This window comes from Toxorhynchites rutilus, chromosome 2 (assembly GCF_029784135.1).
Source record: "Toxorhynchites rutilus septentrionalis strain SRP chromosome 2, ASM2978413v1, whole genome shotgun sequence".
NCBI classification, from domain to species: Eukaryota; Metazoa; Arthropoda; class Insecta; order Diptera; family Culicidae; genus Toxorhynchites; species Toxorhynchites rutilus.
In genome coordinates, this window is record NC_073745.1 from 61863010 (window position 1) to 61876442 (window position 13433).

The following is a 13433-nucleotide window of genomic DNA, read 5'->3' on the forward strand; positions in this document are numbered from 1 at the left end:
AAATTTCTTCATTACTCGAGAATAAATCAAGCAAATGAAACCAAATTATCATATGGATGTTTTAGGGTGCAATAAATGTTTCCATGATGGTAAGACACACATGAATGTGCGCTTAGTAAGAACCCGTGGATGTGATAACGAAACATAAGTTGAGACGAAGTTTGCCGGGTTAGCTAGTAACATTATAATTCTACTATTGCAAAATCGAGTTCGAAAGAGCGAAACTTAAAACTGACAACATTCTTCATCATTTGCATATGTTTTTTATTGAATTTTTTTTTACCTTAGCGGAACTGCTGTTTTCGTTTCGCATCACCAAAATGATTACATCCCTTTCAATTCATATCTATGCATGCGTCCCCTTCCGATCGAACGAACGAATTGCAGCGTGATTTATGCGAATGTTATCAGAAGTTCCTCGCATTCCAGTCGTCGAAATCTTTTGTTATGTTGCGCCGTGGGTCCACGCATATCAGGTTAAGCGTTTAATTATTCCAACCCACAATCACAAACACAAACAAATACACCCCTGCCACTGAATACAACTTTCATTTTGACATCTCCTCAGCTTCTCCCGATTTCCGCACAATCGCACTCCCGCTGCTCAAAGCGCTACAGACACTCGCCGCGCACTGTTGAACTCACGCAACACTCAACCAAACACCCCCACATCACTGTGATTTACAACATTTTGTTTCATTTTTTTTTAGTTTTTTTACACCATGGTCAAATTTATGATTTTTTATTCCTCAGTTCGACGAAACCCCAACTCCTTCCTTCATTTGCGGTCAGCGCGAATTCTTCATGCGTGAAAGGGAAATATGTTTCCAAGGTTCGCCACGATTGGTTGAGCCGATGGAACTCTCGTCTCGAAGCCACCGCCAATAAATCGTTTCGACCGATGGTGTGGCTTCCGAAAGCAAAAAGAATAATGTTATTGCTGATTTCACGAACTTTGTACCGAGACACAATAACAACTCTTTGGGGCGCACCACCGAAAAATAATAATAATAATTGTGTATCGCTATCCGCTCACTTAACCAAACGCAGTTCATCTGCTGTTCTCGCGAGACGTAGCCATCTCTTGCACAAACACTAGCGCATCGCGCATGTCTCACACGAGCTGATCCATTCTAATTGCAATCGAGGGGGAAGAAAATAACACGGAATGACACTGTGGCCACAAAATTGCTTTTGATCACTTGCAGCCCGATTTCGGAGCAGAAATTGTTTCACATACCAACAAGTGTCACGTCTCGATATTTTTCACGGAGCCGAATTTGTCACCACACAACATTCCAGCTTCCCAAAACTTGATAAGCTATGGTGGTGCTGGTCTCTTTAGTCTGCTAGTTATGAAATTCGGAATACCGTTCCTCAGATTTACTGTTGATGGCGTTGTTTAGGTGACGTGCGCGATGGGTGACATTTGAAGCAAGAAAATTTTTGTTTTCTGTTTCTGTTGCCGTCCAACTGGAGAGCTAAGACAAACGCAAACGAGAAAAAAAAGTATCAACACTGTCAACAAGCACACGAAGCCAGCAGGGCCAAAACCAAAAAGCGATCCGAACGCGAGCGAAGCACGGGCGAGACTGACCCAGTCCGTGAGAGAATGAATGAATGATCTTGCTATGCAGCCAGCCAGCGACAGGTAGACACGACGGATGGTTTCATTTAATGGATCTCTTGGTTGGTATTCACGTGCATCGACGAATATACCTGGTGGAGATCAGTTCCACTGCAAACGCCTGGATTTAGCTTATGCGTTAGTCGGCCTCAAATTTGAGGTTGAAAATATTTACAGGGTGAGTACGATGAACTGCACCAGCACCAACATTATCTAGCGGGCTTCAATGAGAATGATTTCAATTTTCAATTTCTGTAAAAAAAGAAACGAGCGTAAATTTTTTTCTCATCGAGGGAATTACTGTCTGGGCTCCCTAAAAACGGGTTGCTCGTTTCTTTTCGCTCGGAAGCTGTCAATTCGGTAAAAGATCAAAGTCAAAGAAACAACAAGCACTCCACGAGCGCGTTGCACGGTTCTTCGAAACGCGTGAAAGTCAAGGGAAAAAGTTTACAGTAAAGGGTGTGTCACATCAAACTGCATCACGGAAAAAACGCTGTAGAAATTTAATTTTTAGGAATTATATCTTCAGCTTTCGCATATAACCAGATAAGAGTGTATAGATCACGTTGGCCATGCTTCACTGTCAATTTTTCGTAAATTTGGAAAAATGTCGTCGAACGAAAAAGAGCGTCGTGAATTAATCCTGCGCATTCATTTCGAGAATCCGGAGTTGTCACATCGGGACATCGGTAAGATGCTGGGAATCGTCCAATCCACGGTCAGCAGAGTACTAAAACGATACTTCGAGAACCTAACCATCGACCGGAAGGTGAAGAACGGCAAAAATGGATGCTCCGTCAGTGAAAAAGATCACAAGCGCGTAGTTAAGCAGTTTAGACGTGATCCGAGAAGTTCGGTCTGGGATGTCGCCAATAAGCTGAATTTGTCAAGTTCATTCGTCCAGCGGACCAAGCAGCGGGAGGGCCTGCGTACATACAAGGTTCAGAAGGCTCCTAACCGCGACGAAAGGCAAAACATGGTGGGGAAGACGCGAGCCCGGAAGCTGTACACCGAAATGCTGACGAAGCCGCATTGCCTGGTAATGGACGACGAAACCTACGTCAAAGCGGACTTTCGTCAGCTGCCGGGCCTGTTGTTCTTCTCCTCAGAGGACAAATTCAGCGTTCCGGAGGAGATTCGCAAGCAGAAACTATCCAAGTTTGCCAAAAAGTACATGGTGTGGCAAGCGATCTGCTCTTGCGGAAAGCGGAGCGCCCCCTTCGTGATGACCGGCACGGTAAACGGGCAGGTTTACCTTAAGGAGTGCCTACAGAAGCGCTTACTACCACTATTGAAGCAGCACGAGGGCCCGACCATCTTCTAGCCGGATCTCGCTTCGTGCCACTATTCAAAGGACGTGTTGGAGTGGTACGAAGCCAACGGGGTCACCTTCGTGCCAAAGGAAATGAACCCGCCCAACGCGCCGGAGCTTCGCCCAATAGAGAAATATTGGGCGATTATGAAGCAGGCCCTCCGGAAGAACCCAAAAGTTGTCAAATCGGAGGCGGACTTCAAGAGAAAATGGATTTCTGTTAAAAAAAAACTACAACCTGACGTTGTACAGAACCTTATGGACGGGGTAAAGAAGAAGGTGCGAGCATACGGGCTTGGGCTCGAAGTATGAATAAAAAGAAAATGCCAAAAGTTGTTTAATCAGTTAGCGCTCAACTTCCGAGTCGATAAGTCGATTTTATCAGACGAGAAGATTTTGGAAGTCGTTCACAGACTATTTGATACGTTGTTGGTTTCTTTCATCTACGCTATCCGCGACGGCACTTTCCGTGATGCCGCGTCGCGAAAATACGTTTCGCGTCGACTACTCGCAATTTCCGAAATTGCTTTCTCATGACGAGATCCATAAGTTCGTTGGAAAAGAACTCATACTTACACGTGAGAATGTTCTGCAACTTCAGCCAAGCAGACGGCTTGCATGTACCTTCGTCAAGGTCAACAACCTCCAACTTGCTGAACAAATAGTGGAGCAGCACGACAACAAGCACGAGTTCGTGTTTGAAGGGAAATCATACAAACTACGAGTTACGATGGAGGACGGTGCGGTAGAGGTAAATTTGCTTGAGCTACCCGAGAGCGTCACCAATGATCAGATTGCTGATTTTCTCACCGAGTACGGCGAAGTCGTCAGTATTCGTGACCTACTGTGGGATGACCGATACAGCGACTTCGGTGGTATTAAAACCGGGGTTCGTATTGTTCGGATGGTGATCACGAAAAACATTCCTTCTCTCGTGACAATCCAGGGAGAAGAGACTGCGGTGAAATATAAGGGGCAACGGCAAACGTGCCTACACTGCCATGAGTTTGTACACATTGGCATTCCATGTGTACAAAACAAGAAACTGCTGGTGCAGAAGCTCGCAGCAGACCAATCATACGCTAGCGTAACGAAGGGCAACCCGACAAAACCTCAACACACCAAACCAACGAATCTTCGTAAACCATCGTCAGCTTCATCAAAACGTTTGACAAAGAGTCCGCTCACTGTCGGTCACTACGACAACACGCGTCTGAAGCCAAATTTCTCTGAAATGAGTGGGACAAAAACCGCAGTACAACAACAAAATAACACGATGCCACCCCCCGCTACACCTTCAACAACGATACCATCCGTAACACAAGCTGTAATCCAGCTATCGCCCATCTCATTCCCGAACGCCACCACGTCGCATCGTAGACCCGATGGCAACGAAACAGACAATTCACAAGCTTCCCAAGGCTCGAATGGCAGCCGACGCTCGCGTAGACAACCACCAGGCAAGAAAATGCGTCACTACGGAGAAGACGTCATCTTCACCGAACACGTACAAGCTAGAATCTCCGACGAAGAAATCCAATAAAATGGAGTACGTCAGTTGTAACATCGGGACGATCAATATAAATACCATCACCAACCAAACCAAGCTAAACGCCCTTCGCACGTTTGTTCGCACAATGGAGTTGGATATTGTGTTTTTGCAGGAGGTAGAGAACGAGCAGTTAGTCTTGCCTGGCTACAACGTTGTCTGTAATGTCGACCACTCAAGGAGAGGAACGGCAATCGCTTTAAAACAACACATCAAATTCTCACATGTAGAGAAGAGTCTAGACGGAAGATTACTCGCCCTCCGTGTCCACAACACAACGCTCTGTAATGTGTATGCCCCATCAGGTTCCGTTCTCCGTGCTGAAAGAGAGCGGTTCTTCAACAACAGCATTGCCTATTACCTTCGTCATCGGACCGACCACGTCGTCTTAGGTGGCGATTTCAACTGCGTGATTCGTCAATGCGATGCGACGGGGCAAAACTCGAGTCCCGCTCTTCTAGCCACCGTTCAGCAGTTACATCTGCATGATGTGTGGCAACGACTTCGTTCACGAGAGATCGAGTATACTTACATCACACACAACTCTTCGTCTAGGCTCGATCGTTTCTACGTGAGCAACGGTCTCCGAGAACAGCTGAGATCAACAGCTGTACATGTGTGCTGTTTTTCGGATCATAAGGCCGTCACCATGAGAATTTGCCTTCCTCTCCCCGACAGAGCACATGGTCGTGGATTTTGGTCTCTCCGTCCGCATCTACTGACCGCTGAAAATATTAACGAGTTCCAAATACGGTGGCAGTTTTGGACTCGTCAACGACGAAACTATCGGTCGTGGATGGAATGGTGGCTATCGTGCGCAAAGCCTAAAATAAAGTCTTTTTTCCGATGGAAGTCCAAAACAGCATTCGATAACTTCCATCGTGAACAACATCGTCTCTTTCAGTTACTACGGAATGCGTACGATGGCTACCAAAACAACCCTGCCATGCTCACCACCATCAATCGAATAAAAGCAAAGATGCTGACACACCAGCGAGCGTTCTCCGAAATGTTCGTGCGAATCAACGAAACCTTCGTTGCTGGTGAGCCGCTATCGACTTATCAGCTGGGCGAGCGAGTGCGACGAAAAACAACCATCGAGCGTCTGCGAAATGAGAGAGATGAAATCATCGATGATTCTGCTGCTATACAGAACCATATGGTCGAGTATTTCAGTAATCTATACGCGCCCGGCAATGTAGAAGAGGGAGAATGGGGACCTTTCCAGTGTGAGAGAATCATTCCCGAGCAGGATGATGCAAACGAAGCTTGTATGTATGAAATCACTACGGCAGAAATACTTTTTGCTATCCGCACAAGCGCATCGAAAAAGTCTCCAGGACCCGACGGACTGCCAAAAGAGTTTTTTCTGCGAACTTTCGATGTGATACATCGTGAGCTTAACCTGGTTATGAATGACGCTATCAGGTCAAATTTTCCATCCCATTTCGTCGATGGGGTGATCGTGCTGGTGAAGAAACGAGATTCGGGGGACAGCGCACGTTCCTACCGCCCAATTAGTCTAGTCAACTATGACTACAAAATTTTGTCGCGTGTTTTGAAGCAGCGACTTGAAAATGTGCTTCGAGCTCATAGTGTTTTGACTCGCTCACAAAAATGCTCGAACGGCGAGCACAACATTTTCCAAGCAACGTTAGCATTGAAGGACAGAATTGCACAGCTGAAGGCGGGCAGACAAAAAGGCAAGCTGATCTCGTTTGATCTCGATCATGCTTTCGATCGTGTGGATCATCGCTTTTTATTTACTACGATGCGAGATTTGGGTTTCAACCCAGAACTGGTGAATTTGCTTTCCCGTGTAGCAGCAGCCTCTTCCTCTCGCTTGCTCATCAACGGGCACCTCTCCGCTCCAATCCAAATCCAACGTTCTGTCCGACAAGGGGACCCTCTCTCGATGCATCTCTTCGTGCTCTATCTTCACCCACTTCTTCTGCGATTAGAGCAAGTGTGTGGGGCAGATTTAATTATCGCTTACGCAGATGACATCAGTGCCATTGTATCGAGTGCCGAAAAGCTTGATGCGATGCGAGGCTTGTTCCAGCGTTTTGAGAGAATAGCAGGGGCACGCTTGAATGAAGATAAAACCACCGCAATTGACGTCGGATGTGTGAATGATCCAATCACTGCACCGTGGCTTCGCACGGGAGGTTCCATCAAAATTCTTGGGATAATCTTCACCAACTCGGTCCGAGGTATGGTGAAAACAAATTGGGACATACTCGTGACCAATTTTTCGCGTCTAGTATGGTTGCACTCTTCAAGAAGCTTATCACTACACCCACACTACACACACTACACACTGTTGAACGTTTTTATCTCATCACGGACATGGTACATGGCAGCAAATCTGTCTCCAATGGCAGCACACGTGGCAAAACTGACAACCATTATGCGACGCTTTCTTTTCCGTGGAGCGTGTGCAACCATCCCAATGGAGCAGCTAGCGCGAAGACAGGAGGATGGCGGTCTCAACCTTCAATTGCCAGCGATGAAGTGTAAGGCGCTGTTAATCAATCGGCACCTACACGAAATGAGCTCCCTTCCCTATTACAATTCCTTCCTCTCCCAAACAACCGTCCCCCCCTCAGACCTTCCTTGCCTAAAGCTTATCCTAAATCATCATCCAAATTTCCCCTTCCAAATCCGAGAGCAGCCTTCCGCCAATCTCATCCATCGTTTCTTCATAGAACGTACAGCAAAACCGAAAGTGGAAATAGCAAATCCTGCAATTAACTGGCCCCGTGTGTGGAAGAATATTGCTATTCGGAAGTTATTGCCTTCACAACGTAGTCTTCTTTACATGTGGGTAAACGAAAAATTCTCGCACCGGCGTCTGATGTTCGTTATGAGGAGAACGGACGATGAAACTTGCTTACACTGTTCTTCGAGTGTGGAAACAATACAGCACAAATTTTTTGGCTGTCGGAGAGTACGAGATGCTTTCAATGTGCTACAACAAAAGCTGCTAGTGGTATCTGGTAGACAACGCGCACTCTATTTAGAGGATCTCCTTCGACCGTCGTTGGAGGGGTTTGAAACAAATGAACGAATTTTGATAATGAAACTGTTATTGACATATATCACCTTCATTGATAGTAGTAATGGTAGGATTGATATAGATGAGTTGAAATTTAGTTTTGAAGTCGAGAATGAATCAACCATGTAAATAAATTTTTACCAAACAAAAAAGACAAATAAACGTATTTATAAAAAAAAAAAAAAAAAAAAAAAAAAATAGTTTTTATTTTACTGTCTAAAATTTTCAAAAGGATCGGTCTACTGGGAGAATTTCTACAGCGTTTTTTCCGTGATGCAATTTGATGTGACACACCCTTTAGACCACTTTCGGGACTAGAATGTGCCGATGAGCACTGTTTATCGGATCCCGGAACGTCGAGCGGTGACTGGTGGCGGTCCGGCGAAGATCGTGACGGAAAAGAAGAAGGAATCTCTGAAAAAGCTTTTCGACAACAAGGACGGTACGACTTTGCGTGACACCGGGTTAAAGTACAAATACAAGCATAAGTTTGAGGAGCCCGACCAACTTGCCCTAGTGCCGTCCGATCGAGGATTTTTGGGCTCCCTCAGTGCCCTGGTGTACAAGACTAATAGGTGGGCTACGGACACCAAGCAGCTGACCACGAGGATCCTGAAGATGGTTGTCAGTGCCGTCCAGCGCTCTTGTGAGAGCATTTCCACCAACTTGCACCGTACGGTTGAGCACGGCCCCATTTCCCACATTTACTTGAAGAAAACCCGTTATCACTATTCACTCACGAGACACGACACGGAACTAGGACACAACACTTATAAGCCTTACAAACATTAAAGGGTTAAAATTACTTTATTCGTCGACCGGTTTCGGGCGCGATGTTGTGTTCAATTAAAAATGAGAATTTCTTTAGTTATATAGTAAAAAAAAGTTTCAAGCAATTCATAAAACGGACACCGTTCAGTAAATGGGCAACATCGAGTCCAAAACCAGTCGACGAAAAAGGTAATAACCCTTTTAATGTTTGTAAGGATTGTAAGTGTTGTGTCCTAGTTCCGAGTCGCGTCTCGTGAGTGAATAGTGATAAATGTCCTTACGTTAGCACAACCAAAATTAAGTTAAACAACCGTTATGTTATGCTTGAAAAAAAAACTCTCTATCAGACTAGTAAATGCGAAGTCAGAAGCATTCGTTTTATTCTAAAAATCTGTTTGTTTCACATGGAAGCCCATTAGCAATTATCATTTCATTACCAATCAATCATCAGGGTTTTTTTCATTTTTACAGGATCCGTTACATAAGTTTAAAGGAGCCAAACTCTTAACTATATTCCTACTAGCATTTAGTAACATGTTTCCTTAATTCTACGGTTAATTAAATAGGAAACCGATTACTCGCGGTCGACTCGAGTTTAGAATGGTGACACATTTTCATTAGAAAAAGTATGGGATGTAAGGTGATTGTAATAATGTTCTCACTCACACTCACATTCTCATTCACACTCAATTCTTAAAACTATCCTTACATCTAATATGAATTTGCAATTTAACTTATTCTAATGTTAGTAGGAAGGGAACCGATAGCTCGCGAAGGACGAAGAGGAGGCGAAAAGAATGTATGAACAATCACACTCGAAGATCGATAGCTTTAAGGAAAACATATATTTGGGACATGTGATCAAGGTCTAACCGAGCCAACACATCTCTCACCGACACATTGGGCTGCTTTCCTTGAGCCCAAAGGGAGTTTTCTTAATTCAATCTGGCGACGAGATACAACTCGCACGACCAAACAACGTGTTCGATGTCGTGGTAACCATGGCCACAAACGCAGAGATTGCTGTCGGCAAGATTAAACGAAATAGTAGGCGTCTAACGAACAGTGATTAGACATGAGTCGGGAGAATCATCATCAGCATAGATGACGGGTGATTTTTTAATTGTTTTGATTGAAAAGTGGTAGTTTTGTTTCTTTCCGCAAAATATTAGACCCGTATTTTTTTATTTTTTTACTAGAGTGCCCATTTTTCATTTTACGGTGGTCCGAAAGATCCTCTTTTTTTCAAAAATTCATAACTTTTGAGCTACTGAACCGATTCAGATGATCGACATATCAAATGAAAGTCAATTAGCTATCATGTTTTATTATACTTGCGAAAATTTCGGATTTTGATTTTGTAAATATAGATTGTATTTGTTTTTTGTAGTTTACATGGTCTCGAGACCAAGGGCGCTATATATTGAGTTGAGGAAAAAGAAATGTCGTATATTGTCAATATATGGCAACACTTAAACATATCTTGTGTTGTACTTATCGCATCGGGTCATACTATACGGCTATTTAAAGACGACAATCTGTGTTGTGTGCGAGGTAAAGCTGCAACGAAGGCGGCCGAAAAAATTCGTGTAGTTTATGGACCCGATACTGTAACGATTCGCATAGCACAGCGTTGGTTTGATCGATTTCGTTCTGGCGTAGTGGCTGTCGAAGGTACATCCCGTACTGGTAGGCCAATCGTCGTGGAAACCGATAAAATCGTTGAAATCATTCAAGTAGAGCGGCACTTGCTCGATTCGCAAGGAACTGGGTATAGATCATTAAACCGTTTGGAACCAGTTGCAGAAGATTGGATTCCAAAAAAACTGGATGAATGGGTGCCACACGAGTTGACGCAAAAAAATCTTTCAGACTGAATCAACGCCTACGATGCACTGCTGAAACGGAACGAACTCGACCCATTTTTGAAGAAGATGGTGATTGGTGATGAAAAGTGGATCGCATACGACAACCTAAAGCGAAAAAAATCGTGGTCGAAGCGCGGTGAGCCGGCCCAAACCATCGCCAAGCCCAGATTGACGGCCAGGAAGGTTTTGCTGTGTGTTTGGTGGGATTGGAAGGGAATCATCCACTATGAGCTGCTCAACTATGGCCAGACTCTTAACTCGGTTCTCTACTGTGAGCAGCGTGACCGTTTGAAGCAGGCGATTGACCAGAAGCGACCAGAAATGATCAATAGGAATGGTGTTGTTTTCCACCAGGACAACGCTCAGCCTCACACATCTTTGATGACCCGCTAGAAGCTGCGGGAGCTCGGATGGGATGTCCTATTGCACCCACCGTATAGTCCGGACCTGTCTCCAAGTGATTATCATCTCTTCCGGTCCATGCAAAACGATCTTCGTAATACTAAGTTGGCCTCAAAAGAGGCTTGCGAAAACTGGCTGTCTGAGTTTTTTGCAAATAAGGTGAGGGGGGGTTTATAAGGGGGGATAATGATGTTGCCTTCTAAATGGCAACAAATTTGCGAACAAAACGGCACATATTTGACTAAAATTGGATAATTTTAAGTATGTTAAATGAAGCGTCAAATTTCGATCAGAAATACGACATTTCTTTTTCCCCAACCCTATATATGAGTGCGTTTCATCACATTAAAATCCATTTCCAGTTTTGAACAAAGATCAATTTCGCTAGCGCAAACATCAAATGGACTAACAGCACTTGTCACTATGTAATTGTAGAACATATGGGAATTTAATCTTTCGAATTTTCCCTTTTTCCTTCAGAGTTTTCCGAAATTTTTCAATTGTCATGCTTGGTTGGAATATCTTTGGTTGAAATATGTGTAATATTTTTATGGGACATCTTTTCCATTCCAGAGTGCGGAGGGGTGTCATACCATCATAGAATTATTTCACATACCCAAAATCTTTCACATCCCAAATTGTGCTTGATTAGTTCTCGAGTAATGCAGAAGTTTGTGTTTCGTTTGTATGACAGCCCTCCTTAGAGAGGGGGGAGGATTCACCATAGAAACGTTTCGTGTCCCGTAAAACCTTCACATGCCATTTGCTTGACTAGTTTTCGAGTTATGCAGAAATTTGTGTTTCATTTGTATGACAGCCCACCCTTCGAGAGCAGGAGGAGTATCTTACCACCATAGAAACATTTATTGCACCCTAAAACCTCCATATGCCTAATTTAATTTCATTTGCTTGATTAGTTCTCGAGTTATGCAGAAATGTGTGTTTCATTTCTATGACAGCCCCCCTCAGAAAGGTGGGAGGAGTGTTGAACCACCTTAGAAATGTTTCTTGCCCCTTAAAACCTCCACATGCCAAATTTGGTTCCGTTTGCTTGAATAGTTCTTGAATTGTGCAGAAATGTATGCTTCATTTGTATGGCAGTCCTCCCCCTTCAGAGAGAGAGGGGAGGAGTGTCTATTCACCATGGAAACGTTTCGTGTCTCCTAAAACATTCACATGACAAATTTGGCTCCATTTGCTTGATTAGTTTTCGAATTATGCAGAAATTTGTCTTTCATTTGTATGACAGCTCCCCCTTCGAGAGGGGGGGTGGAGTGTCTGCCCACCGTAGAAACATTTATTGTACCCTAAAACATTAATATGCCTAATTTGGTTTCATTTGCTTGAATAATTCTCGAGTAATGCAGAAATTTGTGTTTCATTGGTATGGCAGTCCCCCCTTAGAGAGGGGGGAGGGGTCTCAAACTATCACGAAAACCTTCCCCGGCCCCAAAATCTCCTACATTCCAATTTTCATGTTGATCGGTTCAGTAGTTTCCGAGACCATAAGAATCAGACAGACAGAAATCCAATCATATATACATATATATAGAGATTTTTATTTTTTTGTAAATTTTTAAAGTTTATAATCGAATTTGAAAGTCCTACATTCATAAAAAATTAATAAATTCATTAATATAAAAGTGAGACTATAAGGTACACCGGTGCAAGTTGAAACGATTTTTTCGGAGTTCAACTTGAAAGTTATCTTAAAAAATCACTAAATCACTAAATTGAAATCTGTTTGCAGCATATACAAGATATAACAGATGAGTTTCTATAAAAAATAGGGATTCACACTGGGCGTTTCGAAACATATCAATTTCGAATATGTTTCGTTTTCATATTCCCTTTTTCAACATGTCCGTAGAGCGGGGTAAGTTGAAACGCGGAACTATCATGAGTTTAATGTGCGGTTTTGCTTCTCGAACTGTCTACAACTAATTTATGAAATACTAAATTTAAGAAATTACATATAAACATTTGGAAAAAGGGTTTTGGTACACGTGAGATGTGGGGGAGTAGTCTAATACACACAAAATGGACACTACATACTAGGAATTATTATACGAAACAATAATAACAAGAATACTATTTTGGACGCTTTCTTGTCAAAGTAGAGCCACTGAAAACGGTCATTTATGAGGTTGATGAGGGATCATTCAAATATTCAAATATAACGTAAAGCGCTCAGAAAGGAATGAAAGGATGGCTTGTGGAAACTTGTTTAGAAATAAATCCAACAAAATCTAAACATTTTTATGCAAATGACCCTTTGTTACATGTTATATAGAGAAGAGGGAGTCTAAATAGTGAAAAAATATTTTTACGTTTCACGCGTTACGTAATATTTTTACGGCCCCTAGTTGCAAAATTAGCCAATTTTACTTGTATCATGTCTGTGTATTCATAAATTATGTAGAACATACTGACGAACGAAATATGAATCATTATTATTTTTTGAATTTATCAACATTCATTCATACAACAATCAGCGACAAATAACGTTCGGAATTTGCAGCAATGTTCAAAAAATAGTCAACTTTCACTGGTTTCAACATACCCCAGGGTTGAAAAAACATGGGGTGAGTTTAAAAGTTCAGAGCTATTCCCAAAAAGATTTTTCAGTTTAGTTTTCAAAACCACTACACTTCATTATCCTTATTTGGTTAACTATTGTGCGATCCTAGCTATATTTTTGAAAAAATCAGTGTTTTAGGACCGATTAATTAGCGCGCAAAAATGTTTGTTTTGATTTCACGGAACAAGGAAAAGTAAACAAAGGCGCGGATTGCGTTAAGGCATCCCAATATTCTGGTATTGACTGTCATAAGGTGGGTTAAAAT